This window comes from Rhinoraja longicauda, chromosome 20 (genome assembly GCF_053455715.1).
Source record: "Rhinoraja longicauda isolate Sanriku21f chromosome 20, sRhiLon1.1, whole genome shotgun sequence".
In the NCBI taxonomy this organism is placed as follows: Eukaryota; Metazoa; Chordata; class Chondrichthyes; order Rajiformes; family Arhynchobatidae; genus Rhinoraja; species Rhinoraja longicauda.
This window is the reverse complement of record NC_135972.1, coordinates 18,166,000-18,181,001: the sequence shown is the minus strand read 5'-3', so window position 1 is coordinate 18,181,001 and position 15,002 is coordinate 18,166,000.

The window sequence follows — 15,002 nt, the reverse complement described above, 5'->3', positions numbered from 1 at the left end:
TTAGAGAAATCAATATTGATACTGTTGGGTTTTAAGCTGCCCAAGTGAAATATGAGGTGCCTTTCCTCCAATTTGCTTGTGGCTTCCCTCTGACTGTGGAGGAGGCCCAGGACAGAAACGTCAGTGTAGGAATGGGAAGGGGAGTTAAAATGTATGACAACTGATAGATCGCACAGGTCAAGGCAGGCTGAGCTTAGGTGTTCAGCGAAATGATCATCCAGTCTGCGCTTGGTCTCACCGATATATAGAAGTCCACACCGAATACAGAGGTTGGAGGAGGTGAAAGTGAACCTCTGCCTCACCTGAAAGGACTATTGGGGTCCCCGGATGGAATCGAGGGAGGAGGTATAGGATCACCTCTTCCAAAGCCAGCAATGGACCATTGTGGTCTCCACCTTTCCTTGGTCATCGGTGCCGGCCCTGATTTGTTCTGAATCTTTCCCTCTCCCCTGACTCTCAGTCTGAAGAAGGGTTTAGACCCGAAACATCACCTATTCCTTTTCTCGCTCATTTTCATTGTTTTTTGAATGGAAGAATATTGTGCTCTAGGGAACGGAACATATTTGATATGCTTGGCCACAATGCAGACTACGCTGCAATTATAAGTACACAAATACAGTCCAAGTTTGTCCAATGTAGCGGCAGACTCAATGTGCCCTTTGCATCTGTCACTTTGCATAAGCAGACATCTCTAACATGAATTACTCCCTGCTCCTAATATCTCTAACACTGCGGACTGACTTACTTGAAAATGCATTCAATTTTAACTGTTTTGTGATCCAGAAACGTCTGTCAAATTTCATCCCTCACATCAAATATTTGTACGAATATCGATAATCGGATCACCAACCACAGAATTCAGATGTAAAAACAAAGAACTGCGTAAGTTGGTTTATACCAAAAAAAAGACACAAAGTGCTGGTGTAACAGCGGGTCAGGCAGCATCTCTGGAGAACATGGATAGGTGAGGTTTTGGGTTGGGACCCTTCTTCAGACGTGATTCAGATGCCCATTTGTGTTTCTGACTGCAAGCTGTGCTATTATTGCGAAGCCAATATAAAACCGAGCAAGGTGAAGACACTACAAGAGAGGGAATAATCTGAAAAATCTATCAATGATGGAAATGTTGTTATCAGCGACATGGGTCGGTAATATATACATCAGGTAGCACATGGTACAGCTAGTGGAGATGATTTTTCTCAGCTCCAGCAACTACGTTTAATCCTTACCTTGGGTGCTATCGATGGAATTTGCACATTCTACCTGTTTTGTCTATGGGTTCCCTCCAGGTATTCTGGTTTCCTACCACATTCCAACAACATGCGTATTGGTGGGTTTAGTTTATTTTAGTATAGTTTAGGGTTACAGCGCAGAAACAGGCCCTTCGGCTCACCGGGTCCACGCCGACCAACGATCCCCACATAGTAACACTATCCAACAAACACTGGGGAGAATTTTTACATTTACTAAACCAATTTACCTACATACATCTACGTCTTTGGGTTGATTACCTGCTGTAAATTGCCCCTATTCTGTGTGGGTGAGTGATAGAATCTGGGAGAAGTGGATGGGGATGTGAGGAGAATGGGCAGAAAATTAGTGAGGAAAGGGATTTAGAGGTGGAAATAGGCATCTTTCGGAGTAAAGGTTGGAAACTCAGCTTGGATGTAAAAAGGAGAGCTCAGTGGTGCAGCTAGAAAAAACTGCTGCATCACAGCAACAGGCCTGGATTCCAACCTGGCCTCAGGTGTGTCAGTGTGGAGTTTGCACATTCTCCCTGTGATCACCTGGATTTTTTCCAGTTTCTTCCCACATCCCAATGATGTATGAGACGTGGGGTTAATCTCCCCTAGTGTGTAGATAAGTGGTAAATTTTGGGGGCAGTTGATGGGAATGTGGGGAGAACAAAATTGGATTAGTGTAGGGATTGTATAAATGGGTAATTGGCATGCATTTGGTAGATTAAAGGTGCTCTATGACTTTACGAGGGCAGCCTGGATACACTGACCAGAGGGAATTAATTGTGAGTGATGAAGCCTTGGAAACAGCATCAGGGGGTGCAATGGAAGGGAACAGTGGTTCAGCTAAAACTCGATGTCAGTCTGCCATCTTAGAGGCAGTAGTGGGGTTGACTCCACCATTGATACATAGCTGACTAAACCCCAAAAATGCCAGCTTTGAATGTTGAGATCCATGACTCCATGGTGGTTTGTTACAGTAGGCCTGAGCAACACTGATTTTCAAATGTGCTCCAATGATGAATGTCACAGTGGTGAAATTGTGCCAACTGGTGTAACAGTTGGAGTCCCTTAAGCATTGCCATTGCATGATATGTTCAGTGTCGCATTCACCTGTGATCAGTCTTTTAATTGCAAGACTGCTGTTTTGGAGTGATTATTTGGAGTGCCCATTAGTTGGGCATGTTATGATTAGAACACAAGATGAAACTGAAAGATAATTTTGGCAACTTGATGTTACCCAAGAGAATAGGACAAGGCTGGGCCGAAATAAAACAGAAATCTCTTCTGATGGTTTCCAGTTTTCCACTTCAAAACATTTTAGACATCTTGCAGCATTTGGACGTGTGTTATGTAAGTGCAGTGCCAGGAGAAACAACAGCTGACGTTAAACATCACAAATCTGAATCCTCTTTCAGATTTAGACCTGCCAAATTGAATTCAACAAGCTTTCAGTGACATTGTTCACACCCAAGCTGCAGCTCTCTCCAACACACCAGCTAGTCTAAAGCTCATCTCTGCCCTTATCTTTTATGGGCCCAACTACTTCAATCTTATTCTACAGGCTTCCCAACCACAATTGCCTGAAAATACCAGTTCACCCATTACCCTGCAAGACTCCTTCCAAGTCACCCCCAAGACATGTTCATCCTACACTTAAGTCTTGAATGAACTATCAATGAACAAATGGAAGAGTCAAGAATGTTTACCTGTCATATGCATCGGATAGGATCTGGAACAATGCCATTCTTACCTGCTGCCGCTTTACGGATACATTAGACATAACAACTCATACATATACAATAAATTATCGGTTATTCCAAGTTTTTTTTAAAAAGTACATTCGACCCAAATTCTTCAGTAAATCTTTAGCCTACTTTTTATAAATGATCTGTATTTATCTAATCTCAGCCAAGTGCAAAAGTACTGACATATAGATTGTTTCAGAGTAAGAGCAGAATCCAGACATAAGCAGATCAGAAGGTGGAGGCAGATTTAATTTGCTTAATCAAGAAAGAGGATATGCATCTAGTTTAAATTAAACTGGATAAAATTAGACTAGTTAAAAATGAAACTGGATACATAAAAGAAAGGAAGTAGTTTTCCCATTCGTACAAACACATGTAAAGCTGAGGGAAAGACCTGAAGGTATTGAGGCAAATGCAAGGGAAGGGCAGTTCATTTTCCCTCCATAGTGCCAACCCAATGTCCCTGTGATCTGCAGAGAAGAGGCAGCAGTCACCATTCAACCTCATTCATATTGGAGGGGTTGAAAGGGACTTACAGGAAGACCAACAATAAATAAGTTTATTCACAAAATGCTGGAGTAACTCAGCAGGTCAGGCAGCATCTCGGGAGAGAAGGAATGGGTGACGTTTCGGGTCGAGACCCTTCTTCAGACGGGTCTGAAGAAGGGTCTCGACCCGAAACGTCACCCATTCCTTCTCTCCCGAGATGCTGCCTGACCTGCCGAGTTACTCCAGCATTTTGTGAATAAATCGATTTATACCAGCATCTGCAGTTATTTTCTTATAATAAATAAGTTTAGTTTAGTTTAGATATACAGCGTGGAAACAGGCCCTTCGGCCCACTGAGTTCATGCCGACCAGCGATCCCTGCACACTGACACTATCCTCCACACACTAGGGACAATTTACAATTCAACCAAGCCAATTAACCTACAAATCTGTACATCTTGGGAGTGTGGGAGAAAATCGGAGCACCCAGAGAAAACCTACGCAGGTCACGGGGAGAACGTACAAACTCCGTACAGACAAGCCCCCGTAGTCAGGGTTGAACCCGGTCTCTGGCGCTGTAAAGCACCAAATCTATCGCGACGCCACCGTGCCGCCCTGAATGTCATAGTTTCTCCAGTGCCAGCCAGAACACACTCTGCACTGGGCGCTCGTGGCGTCAGCCCTACAACCACAAGCCTGCCTGAGCGCATCAGATTCTACATTAATGTGTTAATAGATAGACTTGTGACAAAGCTCATCACTTCAATACATCTCTGTAATAATATGTGGTTGAAAAAAGTTGATGGGAGATTAACAGTTTTGCGTGCCAGCAGGCAACAACAGAAGTGCGGGCAACATGGGTTTTCTCAGGCGTAATTCATCAATTCTAATCCGTCACTCCAATAGACAGTCACTGAACATCAGGTCTTCCAATTGCTGCTGTAAAGGCGAAGCTTTTTATAGATTCAGAGAAAGTTTCATTTGCAAAGGAGATTGAAAGAATGAGAGCCACAAAAACATGGACATTTATCATGGTAATTTATGGAAACAATCAGGCTGCACTGTAAGTTATTAATTCCAGGTTACTGCACTGTTATGTGGTAGGGCATTTCTGCATCCCGGAGCTGAGGCCCAGTGGTCCTAAGCAGAGTTCCACAATAGGAGAGAGGAAGGAGAACGATTCTTAGGTGGAGGTGCCGTCTCGCTTTGCTAGGGTTCCAGATGACGTCAGGTTTCTCAGCAACATTTCTAACCTTGTCTCCCTGCTTTAATCACTGTCCCATGCTTCCTTTCTAGATTCCTGCTGGAAAATAAACCTTACCTTATGGAACAGAGTCTGTATTTCCGCAGCTTCAAAAGAATGTGGAGTAAGACCTGTTGCATTTCAAAAGAAAAAGTAGTTGGACTGCCAGAGCACTGGGCAAAGGCTGCATAATCTTAGTGTTGTGGACTCTTGGCAAATCAAACATAAGGCTTTTGCAAGTCCCCAGTAATGATCATGAAGCCATGTTTTAATATTTGACTTGGGAGAAAGTATGTTATAAACACAAGAGTTTCTGAATAAAAGGATCACAAAATGGCACAGAGAATCTCCCCCCTTCTCCATTTCGACAGATCTCATGCAGAACTGAAATCGAACAAAGTGCCTAATAACTACAGACTGTCTGGCTCCATCATTTACAGTTCCCAGATGCTGCTGAGCAGAGCCAAGATTTTAAAACGACAACACATCACTTACGTGATTAACACATAACAATAATCACCTACTTAATAAGGTCCGAGATTTGTTGTGCCCAAAGGTTAGCCCAGTTGTTGTTTCTGTTTGAGCCACGACCCCCAGCGCATGGATACTCCTGGCCAGGGAAAATGGGGTCACTTTCATGTACAAAGTATTTTGTTGCTGATGAACAGGAGATAAAGATTATAAAATAATTCTGCTCTAAGAAGTCAAATGTGGGTAGTATTTATTTGCATTTTTTAGTAGTCAGTTGCAAAGAACAACCATACTATCCCTTCCAAAGAGGATTTGTCCCAAGTAGAAGCCTGTGATGGATACTGTGGCATAGCTGGTAGAGCAGCTGCCTCACAATGTCAGAGACCCAGGTTCAATCCTGACCTCAGGTGCTGCCTGTAGGGTGTTTGCATGTGCTTCCTGTGACTGTGTGGGTTTCCCCTGGGTGCTCCAGTTTCCATGCACATCCCACGATGTGCAGGTTTGGAAGTTAACTAGCTTCTGTACATTGCCCCTAATGTGTCAAGAGTCAATGAGAAAGTGAGATAGCATATAACTAGCGTTCATGGATGATGGATGGTCAGCAAGGACTCCATGGGTCGAAGGGCCTGTTTCCATGTTGTATCTTTCCATCAATCAATCAGAAAATGAACAAGCAGATCCATTGCTTTTTAATAGAGTAAGAGCAATTTCTTTAGTCAGAGGGTGGTGAATCTGTGGAATTCATTGCCACAGAAGGCTGTGGAGGTCAATGGATATTTTTAAGGCAGAAATCGATAGATTTTTGATTAGTATGGGTGTCAGGGGTTATGGGGAGAAGGCAGGATAATGGGGTTAAGATAGATAGATAGATCAGCCATGATTGAATGGCAGAGTTGATGGGCTGAATAGCCTCATTCTGCTCCCATCACTTATGAACTTATGAAAAGAGAAAACCAATTCACTGTGTGGAAGAAAAATACATTTTTGCATCGACTGTGAGGTTTGGTTGTTAGAGATGTTAAAAAACTGGTCATTGCTCCTCATGTCTAATTTAGAGTTTGCAAATGCCTTTTGCCAACATAGTTGAAAGATAATCTAATGGCTTGCCTCTCTCTCCCCTTGTCAGTATCTTTTGACTTACAGCTTTGGCTTAACTGATGCCTTTCACCAGTTTTAGCAGTGTCCAGTTTCTTGCTCGGAATGGCTAATCTCCACGATGGATGTCCTGTCTTTTATACCACCATTCCCCACCGGGAAGGTTCAAGATCTCTGCACTTCCTCCTTGATCAGAGGCTCCTTTCAGCAATACAGTCCTTCACTTGGCTAAACCCGTTCTTATGTTACATAACATCACTTTCAAGTCCACTCATCGGTTAGGGTATAGATTACAGGAGTTAGGACATCATGTACAAGATGTTGGTAAGATGGCTTTTTGAAATATTTGTGTACTGTTCTAATCGCCTTGCCATAGGAAGGATACACAAAAAAAACTTTTTAATATAAAGGGTGTCACTAATATAAAGGGGTTGGCTTATAAGGAGACTGGATGGAGCTATAGGGATGTATAGCATAGAAGAAGGCCATTCAGCCCACATTGTCTATGCCATCCAAGGTGACATATTGAGCTAGTCCCATTTGCCTGCATTTGGCCATAACCCTCCAAACCCTTCAGATCCATACATCTGTCCAAAAATCTTTTAAAGGGAAGCACTTCTTTAATGCTGGAGTGCAGGAGGCTGAGAAGAAACCATATAGAGGTTTATAAATTCATGAGGGACATAGATAAGTGAATAGCCACAATCTTTTCCCCCCAGATAGGGGAGTCTAAAACTACAGGGCAAAGCTTTCAGTTAAAAGAACCTGAGGGGCAAATTTTCTGCAAAGCAGATGATGCATACATAGAATGGGCTGCAAGAAGATGACATTGAAAAGATACCTGGACTGGTACATGGATAGGAAACATCTGGAGGGATGTTTGCCAGGCACGACAAGTGGTGCTAGCTTGATTACACAGTTTGGGCCAAGAGGCCAGTTTCTCTGCTCTATTCCTGTATGAGATCAAGTGTGGGGCTATGAGCCCAAGCTTGGCCTGTCTATTCCTAGGATTTGTGGAACAGGCTTTGCTTCAGTCCAACTCAAGCCCTTTTCTGCAACTCTTCCCTCAACCCTCTGTACATTGTTGAGTGATTGGTGCTGCTTCCTGCTACAGAACGTCTCATGGTGTTAGCTGTCTGTTTCCACCCTGCTTTCACTTCCAGCTGGACCCTCTCTCAGTCTTCTCTTTCTCAACTTCTCCATACCTTCTTATGGCATTCTCGTTATAAGCTCACAAAAGGGGTAGGCCATTTAGAACGGAGATGAGGAAGAACTTTTTCAGTCAGAGAGTGGTGAAGGTGTGGAATTCTCTGCCTCAGAAGGCAGTGGAGGCCAGTTCGTTGGATGCTTTCAAGAGAGAGCTGGATAGAGCTCTTAAGGATAGCAGAGTGAGGGGGTATGGGGAGAAGGCAGGAACGGGGACTGATTGAGAGCGATCAGCCATGATCGCATTGAATGGCGGTGCTGGCTCGAAGGGCTGAATGGCCTACTCCTGCACCTATTGTCTATATTGTCTATATATCTCAACTACATCTCCTCCCATCCTACTTCCTGTAAGAACAGTTAGGGTGGCGCAATGGCAGAGTTGCTGCCTCGCAGCGCCAGAGACCCGGGTTCGATCCTGAATACGGGTGCCGTCTGTACGGAGTTTGTACATTCGCCCCATGCTTGTTTCTGTTCTGCAGGATTCTATGTTCTTTATTTTCAATACACCTTCCCATGCAACTATAAGAGATGCTGCACCTGTCTTTTTTCGTTGTCTTTCACAGTATCCAGGGCACCAAACAGTCCATTCCAGTGAACCAGGGATTTCTCACTTATTTTAATGAAATCCACTGCATTCATTAATCAAATCATCATATCATCATATATCATATATATATACAGCCGGAAACAGGCCTTTTCGGCCCTCCAAGTCCGTGCCGCCCAGTGATCCCCGTACATTAACACTATCCTACACCCACTAGGGACAATTTTTACAATTTTTTTTTTACATTTACCCAGCCAATTAACCTACATACCTGTACGTCTTTGGAGTGTGGGAGGAAACCGAAGATCTCGGAGAAAACCCACGCAGGTCACGGGGAGAACGTACAAACTCCTTACAGTGCAGCACCCGTAGTCAGGATCGAACCTGAGTCTCCGGCACTGCATTCGCTGTAAAGCAGCAACTCTACCGCTGCGTTACCGTGCATTCATCCCTTTATTCCTGCAGGATACTTGTTAGGGTGATGTGCAGCCTTGTGGTGAGAAAGACTGAAAGGGGTGTTGTGGCAGTGATATAGTTTCAAATCAGACGGGACAAACTTAATGGGTTATTATCAATGTATTAAACCACATTTTACAGATTAGTTTCCTGAATACATAGAGTTCTTCCTCAAAGTCAAACGTCCCTGTCTTTTGCATAACCTGAAAGAGCAGGAAGCCGCATTAAAATAAATTATGGTCCTGTTTGTTTTGGATTCATTTCTCTTTTGAACTATCCTTCCAGATACAGCTATTTTCCTTTTTCTTGTGGTGTCCTTTGAAATCCTTTCTTACTTTCAAAGACTGCAACTGTTTTTGAAATAGCCATATTATTATTATTATTATTATCCACTTAACATTAGCTCACCTCCTATATCACCCTCCCTTCTCCCAATATTGCTAGTATTAAATATCTTTAACTCCTAATGAAAGGAAATTAAACGTTAATTATATCTGGCCAAATGGATTCATAATAAATCTTATCCCATATTCAAAAGAAATGAGCACATAAATACATTGCAATATGGCAGTACTGTTTGATTACAGTAAATACAATTACTTTTTAATTAGTGTAAACTGCAGTGTCATGACTTGTTAACCATTTCTTCAATTATTTTAGTTCCTGGTCAAATGGTTAACAGAAAGGTTAAGACAGATATATCATCCTGACAGCATATCAACGATCAAGTCTGAGAGACTGTGCCATTCCGTTTTCAGGTCAGTTCAGCACCTGCGAGGATTTATTAGAGTCTGTGTGACAAAACCTGCATGATGCACGTTAAACCAATAAAGCAACACTCAATACTGGTAGGTGGTCTAGCAACTGCTTCCCCAAAACTGCGGCAGAAGCAGCTGCTTTTAAAAGGCGTGTCCGTGATGAAGATTATGGGGATGAAAGAAGAAATCACCAGCAAGAACGTTCATGGAAAAAGCACTGGGGAAAAAAAGAGGAAGAAAAAGATAAAGCGAGATGGAGATATGAGTGAGATAAAGTGAAGGTTACGTTACGGGAAATCTGAAAGAGATAAAACTTTAAATGTTTGACAAATGAACAAGCATTTCGGAGAATGTTTATTAGATGGTCATATTTTCCATGGTGGTAAATTTATATCAGAGTTGGAATATCAATGTGAATGCACTCAAAATCCAAACACGCGCGTGGGTCCCTGCCAAAATATATCATACATTTCCAGAGATTAGGAAAGGAAACGGTTTACTGGGTGTTTGGTGCTTGGTGCAGGCTAGTCAAATTGGCTTTATTGTCAAATGAACAAGTTCCGTGAGGTACAGGTACAATGAGAACCTTGTTTTGCAGCAGCATTGGAGGCACACAGACTCAGACAAAAAGAGAAAGATGTAAATTATACATAAATTACACATAGATTCTATAAGACAACGAAAAAAAGGGTTGTGCGGGTCGGTTCAACAACCTGAAGGTTTAATGAAGTAGTTGTTCCTGAACCTGGTGGTGTGGGACTTCAGACTTCTGTACCTCCTGCCAACGGTAGCAGTGAGAAGAAGGTATGGCCCAGATTGAAGATCCTTCTTGAGGCAATGCCTGGGCTGTTTCAAGCTGTATGTTCCCATGACATCAATGGTTTGTTGGCGTTCATTGCAAGACAATTTCAGTACAAGAGTAAACATGCCTTACTCCATCCAAATAGCATATATCTCAGTCAGAGTGTCCTGATCTAAAAAGGAATATACTTGTCTTGAGGGAGCGTAACATGCATTGACCAGAATCAGACCAGGGACAGTAGGTCTGTCATAAGAAGGGAGACTGAATAGGCTAGGCCTCCATTTAGAGTTTGGAAGAATGAGGGGTAGCATTACAACATGCAGGGACTCTTTAAGGGCTTGACAGGATTAATACTGGGAAAATAGTTACCCTGTCTGATGATTCTAGAGCTGTCATGACCGCAGAAGACCATATAAGATCATCAAATTCAGATTCACTCCAGTCGACTGTAACATAGTCATTGATTTCATTCAAAACTAAGATGGTGGCGTTTGGGGAATTAGAGGGATCGAGGGACATGGTGATCGGGCAGGAAAACAATGAAGAGGTCAAGAGTCAAGAATGTTTATTATGTGCGGCTTTGGGCGGCACAGTGGTGCAGTAGTAGAGTTGCTGCTTTATAGTGTCAGGTACCCATGTTCGATCCTGACCACAGGTGCTGTCTGTACAAAGTTTGTACGTTCTCCCTGTGACCACATGGGTTTCCTCCGGGTGCTCCGGTTTCCTCCCACACTCCAAAGATGTGCAGGTTTGTAGGCTTCGGTGCCATTATAAATTATTCCTAGTGTGTAGGATAGTGCTAATGTACAGGGGGATCGCTGGTCGGTGCGGATTTGGTGGGCTGAAAGGCCTGTTTCTGCACTGTATCTCGAAGGTCGAAAGGCTAAAGTCTTCCAGGCACATTAGGCGTAACAATCATGCATAGTCTGCAAACAATAATAAATATACAATAAATTATCAGTTATTCTAAGTAAACTAGAACATGATAGTCCAAAAAACAAAGTCCGTGGAGCACATTGAATGATGGAGTGGATCTAGAGAAATGGATGGGAGATGAATTCTACTTTCATGTTTTCCACATCAAAAAATCAGTCACCATTTTCGAGGCACTTATTAAATCTCCTCTCATCCTCCTTTGTTGCAAACAGAATCCATTTCAGTTTGTTCAGGCTGACTTCACAGTTGCAGTTGTTTTGTTTTGAATCTGCTGTCACGTCCCTTTGAACTGAACATTCACATCAACTTTCTCAGTATTTGAAGAAAGGCCCTCAGCTCCCTGGGTACGTTGCCAATTACCTTAAACCCACATTTTCCACTAGAGGAAGCAGTTCTTCGCTGGCTGTTCTTTGTGTATTCCTCACAACAGTGAACATCCAACTAGAATCCAACTTGGAGCGCAGGACGGTACATGTGCCAAGGAATAACTGAAAGCAGTAAAGAAGAAGGACAAAGGGGAGGATCAGCAGGATGCAGGAGGAGGATTTTAGTTGTTCATTAGTGATAGGAGCAGAATTAGGCCATTCAGGCCATCAAGTCTACTCTGCCATTCAATCATGGCTGTTCTATCCTTCCCCCTCAATTCCATTTTCCTGCCTTCTCCCCATAACCTTTGACACCCGTACTAATCAAGAATCTGTCAATCTCCACCTTAAAAAAAAAAGGTTGTAGGGAGAGATTGGATTGGTCAGCCTTATTTCCCCTCAAACAGAGTTTAAGGGATGAACCTTATAGAGATATTGATTATGACAGCCATAGATAGGGTAGATAATCAAATTTATTTCCTATGTTATCAAAAACAAGAAGGCATTGTTTTAAGATGGAAGGTAAGAGACTGAAAGGGGATTTTAGGGGTAGTTTTTCTACAGAGTTGTTGATACTTTGAACATGCTACTGGAGGAGGTGGTGAAATCAGATACAATCGGCAAGATAGGAGTGGCATAGTGGCGCAGCGGTAGAGCTACTGCCTTACACCACCAGAGACCCGGGTTCGATCCTGACTATGGGTGCTTGTCTCTACGGAATTTGTATGTTCTCCTTGTGACCTGCGTGGGGTTTCTCCCAGATCTTCGATTTCCTCCCACTCTCCAATGGTGTACAGGTTTGTAGATTAACTGGCTTGGTATAGATGTAAGATTGTCCCTAGTGTGTAGGGTAGTGTTAATGTGCAGGGATCGCTGGTCGGTGCGGACTTAGTGGTCCGAATGGCCTGTTTCCATTCTGTATTTCTAAACTACACTAACATCATTATGTTTAAGAGGCATTAAGACAGACACTTAAACAGTCAATGTATTGAAGGACATGGCCCCAATACAGAAATAGGATTTGTTAGATGGCATAAAAGGCCGCATGGACAAGGTGGCCAAATGGTCCTTTTCTGTGCGATACGACTCTATGACTCTAAATAAGAAAAAAAACTGGAAAGCAACAAGGACAAAAGTCAATGGCATTTTTATTTTAATGGAATATTTTGAGAAGGTGTGTTGGGTTTATTTTTAACAGGTGTATTTGAAGTATTGGCAAGGGGATAGACAAATGAATGCCTTAGGCTGTGCTGAAATAAATAGCATGACATATTTTATACGATGGAAATGATAATGCAGGTCCAAATTTATCATATAAATGATCTGTGAGAAAAGTGCTGAAAGTGTACGTGACTGTAAATTTGTCCTTGGCCTCTAGCGATAGAAGTAATTTTGGGAGCAGCAGTGCATTGTAATCTTCTTGGAAACCCGGGTCAGTGACCGAAATACATTGCTCCACCACAAGCACCTGAAGCAATTACATCCAAATCCAACATCTTAGATTGGTTCAATTGGATCCAAATGTTTGTTAAACAAAACCCTATGCCTTGAAGCAGTGACCATCGCTGTTGATGCTGTTCCTGTGGAAGTGTAGTCTCAGTGGCTCCACATCACTGGGACCTCAAGTAAGTGAGCTCCACCCTCGACCAAACCACTGGAAGCAAAGCCCCCTCCACAATACTGGGCCGTTTCAAAGCGGTTGAGAGCCATTTTGGGAGGGTAGTCAATGTCGTACTGTGGAAATGTACACCAATCTCCTGCAAACTGGTCATGATGAATAATAATCTGAGGGGATGGTATTAGCTGAAAAATGTTCCCCATGTTCAGAGGCAAATCACAGTCCTTCCATGAATAATGCAAGGCGTTCTTTTACACAAGGGGCCACAGTTTAAGAATAAGGGGTAGGCCATTTAGAACTGAGATGAGGAAAAACTTTTTCAGTCAGAGAGTTGTGAATCTGTGGAATTCTCTGCCTCAGAAGGCAGTGGAGGCCAATTCTCTGAATGCATTCAAGCGAGAACTAGATAGAGCTCTTAAGGATAGCGGAGTCAGGGGGTATGGGGAGAAGGCAGGAACGGGGTACTGATTGAGAATGATCAGCCATGATCACATTGAATGGCGGTGCTGGCTCGAAGGGCCGAATGGCCTCCTCCTGCACCTATTGTCTATCTGTTTCAGAGGACAAAGAATTTAACATCAAAAACAAACATTTACTGCAGATTCTGGAAAGCTGGAATTAAAACAGAAATGGTGAAAATACTCAAGCTGCATTGTGGAAACAACGTTAATATTTCAGGTTGATGACCTCCCATCAGAGCTCAAAAACATTAGAAATCCATTCCCATTCTCTGTTATTTGAGGGACGGCACAGTGGCGCAGCAGTAGAGTTACTGCCTGACAATGCTGGAGACCCGGGTTCGATCCTGACTACAGGTGCCGTCTGTGTGGAGTTTGTACGTTCTTCCTGTGACCACGGGTTTTCTTCGAGTGCTCTGTTTCCTCCCACACTCCAAAGACGTGCAGGTTTGTAGGTTAATTGGCTTCGGTAAAATTGTAAATTGGCCCTAATGTGTAGGATAGTGCTAGTGAACTAGTGATCACTGGTCGGCATGGACTCGGTGGGCTGAAGGGCCTGTTTCCATGTTGTATCTCTAAGGTCTAGATTGTAAAGACTCAGAGAACGGGGGTAGATTTCCCCCCCCAATCAAAGTCAAACCCACATGGCACAATGGTACGTACGGCTGTCTTTTTGTGAGGTGTGTGAATGGGCCCTTGCTTCAGTGCTCCGCACATCTTCCCTTTACCTGGTACATTGGCGACTGCGTTCTTTAGCTTTAGGTTTACGTTAGTTGTTGCCACATGTACCAAGGTACAGTCAAAAGCTTTGTGCTATCCAACCTCCAGCATTCCACAGAATACAATCCAGGACAGTCCTGCCTCTCCATGCAGCTAATAACCTCTTATCCAGGCATAATTCTGGCAAACCTCCTCTGCAACCTTTCCAAAGCCAAAGGCAGATGGTTGGACAAGGGCCAGAGATTTAAAAAAACAGAAGCTATGAGACAAAAGGATTGAAGAGTTGTGAATTGTGAAGCCAGACGAAGGAATTTAGGAGGAGGGGGAGGGGAGGGGAGGGGAGGGAGAAATAGTTGAAAGTTCATATTCCGCTTCAACACAACAGTATGAAAGTTGATAATAGACACAAAAAGCTGGAATAACAGGCAGCATCTCTGGAAAGAAGGAATGGGTGACGTTTCGAATCGAGACCCTTCTTCAGACTCAACATTGAATTCCCCAATTTAGGTTACCTCCGACACCCCCTTCCCCCTAACCTGCCCTCTCCTCCCTAACCTGCCCTCTCCCCTTCCAACCCCTCCCCCCTTTCCTGCCCATCTCCTCCCTGTGTCCCACCTGGAAATGCACCTGTTACTTGCCACGCTTTGACTGGCTCCTCCCCTCTTCCAACTTTTTTTTACCCCTACAATCAGCTTGAAGAGAGTCATGACCCAAAACATCATCTATCCATGTTCTTCAGGGATGCCGCCTGACCCATTAAGTTACTCCAGCACTTTGTGGCTTTTCTTTTTACCAATAATAAACTAATAGCTATGCCATTACCTCCACAGATGCTGCCTCACCTGTTGATTATTT